Source organism: Triticum dicoccoides, chromosome 6B (assembly GCF_002162155.2).
Source record: "Triticum dicoccoides isolate Atlit2015 ecotype Zavitan chromosome 6B, WEW_v2.0, whole genome shotgun sequence".
Taxonomy (NCBI): domain Eukaryota; kingdom Viridiplantae; phylum Streptophyta; class Magnoliopsida; order Poales; family Poaceae; genus Triticum; species Triticum dicoccoides.
Genome location: NC_041391.1, coordinates 103035506 through 103040104, shown reverse-complemented (window position 1 = coordinate 103040104; position 4599 = coordinate 103035506). Strand labels below are relative to the sequence as shown.

The following is a 4599-nucleotide window of genomic DNA, read 5'->3' as shown; positions in this document are numbered from 1 at the left end:
AGATCGTTCCTCAGCGAAGGGGTGAGTCTATTATTTACTACTACCTCCGTCCTAGTTTATAGGTCCCCTTTGTAGTTTGTGCCAAATTTTGACTAAAGATTTAACTAACAAAATGTTAATGCATGTCAAGAAAAAATGTCTCATTGGATTCGTATTTGAACATAGTTTTCAACAATATAATGTTTGGTGACATGCATGAACATTTTGTTAGTTTAATCTATGGTCAAAATTTGGCACAAAATACAATAAGGACCAATAAACCCGGACGGAGGTAGTACTAGTACTAGCATTATGGAACGTTATGGGATTGCATTATACTATAAATAATAGCACTAGTAAGAAATTTTTGGCACTATGTAGTAGTTTTTGGCGTGGATTAAGAAATTTTGGGTATGTTTTTGCCATTTTTTATACACGCCAACTAGTGTCAAAAAATGTCTTACATTATGTGACAGAGGAGTATGTACTCGTACTGTAGCAGTACCAGTACTACTTTTCTCAACTAGTAGTGCGATGTACTGTACTTCTAGTCTAGTCTAGTATAGTGCACCAGTTTTGAACTCTTGAATCTCAGGGCCAAGGAGCTATAGTTGGAAGTGGAGGGTACTACTGTTCTCTAGAACCACCGTTGTACTATCAATGCAGGGGAAGTACACCTGCGTAGTGGCCTAGTGGGTACTCTCGGTGCTATATTCAGCCACTCCTCTCACGTAGGAGTAGCTGGCCTACTCAGCCGCTCCTCTCACGCACACACTAGCAGCCTATTTATCAGCGACAGTTACTGCGGGGGCAGAACATTTGAGTTATTTGATACAGCGAGACTAGGCTTTTCGCTTCCATTTGTGGAGGTGTAATGGATCTCGTTGAACTTTGTTAGTAGTTCCTTCTTTATGAATGAGATGAAGCAAAGCTTTTGCCTCCGTTTAAAAATAACATGTCAAGAGGAATTTGTTTTATAGTAGAGCCGATAATGGAGTGAAGTCCATGTGTGCAATGCCACAAGCTACAGAGTAGTACTAGAGCACTTTACGTACGGAGCCATATTGCACAGTTCCCAATGCCCCGCCAGGCTTTTCTGGCTCCTCGGGCTTAATTGGGAGGTGCTAGTTTAAATATGCTACTAGCTGATGAGGAAGATGCAAGCAAGGTGCGGCTAGGGCGAGCACGCGAGCCACGGGATGCTGGGAAGGAAAACCCGTTCACGTGGCTAGGCTGTCGAGTGCACCCAGATTGTGGGGCCGCACGTCCGTTCAACTTCAGAACTCAAACTACCCATGTAAAATATGGCTCGCAGCGAAGTGTAGTAGTACTATTTAAAAAAAAAGGCCGCCGCCGTGCGTTCTGCCGGGATCGAACACTCAAAACGAGGTATACACTCCGGCGACCACTAGTAGTACTCGTTGGAGTACAACGCAACCTAGAATCGCCTTTTGTCGCTAGTAGTACGTACATTGTTCCTTACAAGAAACCCCTAATACTGCAAGAAACCACTAAAATGCCAAGAAACTACTACCACTTGCATACGTGGTAGACTTAAGATAAGACTACCTTATCAACCATTGTACATGCTCTTACCAACAAAAATCCTCGAGTGACCTCCTACCTCCTGCCCGTCCACCTAGTCATCCTCGGCCATGGGACGCAGCTACCGCCGCCGGCAGAAGGCGAGGTCAAAACCACCTGCGGTGCGGAGCCCATGTTGCGGCAGCCCGGATGCCAGCTCCGTCCGGCGCTCGCGGCCGCTAGCTAGCCAAGATAGCTCCGTCCAGCTGCTTGTCTGCAAGGTTTGCTAGCTAGATAGGCACGGCAGCGCGGCGGCTTGCTCGCGCGCACCGCGCTCAGGCCAGCGATCTGGCTCGAGCGAAGGCCAGCACGGCGGCTTGCTTGCTCGTGAGTCACGCTCGGGCTAGCCTGCCAACCCGCGCAGAGGCCAGCGCGGCGTCCGGCCCATGCGGCAGAGCGGCGGCCAACTTGCTCATCACCGACGCCACCGATGAACACGCATCAGTACTGTTTGAAGTAATGTTTAGGAAAAATAATGATTTGAGGGGGAATTACAGGATAGAAGGTCAGATGTGGGTCCCTCGTGTCAACGGTCAAACAAAATGTGTTGGTTTAAGCTGCCTCATCAGCACGGACGTGTGGGCCAACCCTGTCATAAATGGGTTTAAACGAACCTATTCGGCAGGAGTACTAGGTAGTAGTTTTTGGCGTGGATTAAGAAATTTTGGGTATGTTTTTGCTATTTTTAGTACAATAGATTTTCCTAGGGCTGGTTGAAAGTTGTAGTTTTTTTTTAAATACTCATCATATTGTAAGTACGAGTGAAAGTTAAGCTTTGGAAGCCAATAAGCAAGGCTAGTTACATAGTGCATATGTGTACATGATTGAAAGTAAATATCAACCATGAGTGACTAATATCTTGATGGAAAACTCGAAACTATGGAATACTAGGAAAAAAGGCATGGTTGGAAATACTAGCAATGTTCATGTCCGTTGCAACGAATCATAATTAGAACACTACAAGAAATATGTCAACTTGTGACCAGCACAATTGGTCACTGAATGGTCACCGTTTTCAATTTGTGACCTTTTTGTGACCAAAAACATAAGGTCAAAAGCTGGCGGTCGTAAACTAACTATAGCGACCTTTCTTCTGGAATGGACGTAGACGTTTATGACAAAAATACATCTACTGTGGCGTTTTGGTCACTAGCAGCCTCCCCAGGCCACATAGGCATCCGACGTGGCAATCTGATATGGCAGAAGAATCAGCCCGGTCCAATTCAGCGTTTTACATGGGCCTAGCCCAACAATTCGGCCTTTCTATATTTTTTCCCTGTGCTTTTACTAGCTACATGGGCCTGGCCCAAGAATTCGGCCTTTTTATTTTCTAGGCCATGGCCTTTTTTATTTTTTTTCCAAAAGATGAGCCCACTAGTGAGATGGGACCTAGTTGTCAGGTTCTAACAAGTGGGTCCCAGTTGTCACTGTTATATTCTTCAGATCTCAATTTTCCAGTAAATAAATAACAATATTTAAATCCGAACAGAGAGAAAACAAAATGCTTCAAACAGAGCATGACTAATCAGGAAAAATATGGTACACATCATGAATACAATCAGAAAGAGCCAAACTTCGCACATTATTACAATCAAACTTGTTCATCCTGGTAACAAAGCAAGGACGGTTCATCCTGGTAACACATTATTACTGAAAAATATGGTTCACATCAAGATTACAAAAAAAATGTTCACATCAGGTAACACAACTCTCACCAGATAACTAGCTCAAATGCTTCTCCCAACTTGTTCATCTCTGACCTCACGACAAAACATGAATGAAGGCCAGCATCTGCAAGTTATCAAGAAAAATGGGTAGAAGAAGCAAAATGCGACATTTTTACCATTTAAGCATAGAAGAACAGGGTCAACAACATTTCAATCTTCGAAAATGAACCAGGATTTCAATCTTTGAACAGCAAAAAATTGATACAGTAGATCATTTGCGGTTTAAAACAACCCCTAAGCAGAGACATGTTGACACATTCATTTGGCAACATCTGTAGAAATTGAACCTCATAAACATGCAATGTGGAATTTGTATCTCAAAGAAGTATACATACTTATCAGGTTTAATTAGCACATAAACATGCAATGTGGAATTTGTATCTCAAAGAAGTATACATACTTATCAGGTTTAATTAGCACACATAAGCCAAATGCTAGTACCTCTGATTAGTACACAAGATAGGATTCAACAAAGGAAACAAGAAGGTGGCTACAGTACAAAACTAAGCTCATCACATAGAATAAAATGATATTAAAAGTAAGCTCAGCATAAGCGTATGAGTTTTTTTGGCACCACCAGATCAAACATAGCAACGCCAGAATAATCATATGAATCATCATTTGCTCAGCCCATCTTCCAAGGGCAACTTCTTCATCATTCTAGGTAAATTAAGATGTTAAATGAGTAAAACTAGAAGTATGCTACAATCATATGGTACTGGTTAAAAAATGTGACTAGAGGACTACACTTGAAAACATCACTTGCAATGCCTACTGGAAGGAGCAAGTGTATAGAAGAACACAAACATTTGACAGGCTGGCCATCAGTCTTTAAAACCTTAATTTTGTATTCCTCAAAGAGAATCTCAGGAATATGTTGTTGTAGCATCATCTGACTAGCCAATCCATCATTAACACATGTGCACACACAAAGTAGAGAACGATTTGAAATCAAGTGCAAGAATTGCAGTAGCACATACAACTAACATGTTACGGTTTGTGGGTGATGGGGAAAATGCATGTGAAGTGCAATCACAGAGGGGTGTGTACAATACACACCATCTTTGCACTACTAGAAAAAGGGCTATAGATGGGATGGACACTAATGGCGCACTGTACATGTGGTGCGTCATTACTAAATACTAATGGCGCACCATGTGTTAGTGCGCCATTAGTGTGCAAATACTAATGACGCACCACATCCCACGGTGCGCCATTAGTAAAAAAAATTATAATTTTTTTAGAACTACTAATGGCGCACCGTGGGAGTGGTGCGCCATTACTAATTTCAACTACTAATGGCGCACCA

At 42.6% G+C, this 4599-nt stretch overlaps 1 non-coding gene across 1 annotated transcript; it reads right to left on the bottom strand.

The window, feature by feature from the left end:
- Window positions 1-4109: 4109 nt before the first annotated feature.
- Window positions 4110-4187, bottom strand: LOC119326924. The gene has a single exon (XR_005158276.1). It is a non-coding gene; the product is annotated as a small nucleolar RNA SNORD36 (small nucleolar RNA).
- Between the last annotated feature and the right edge of the window lie 412 nt (window positions 4188-4599).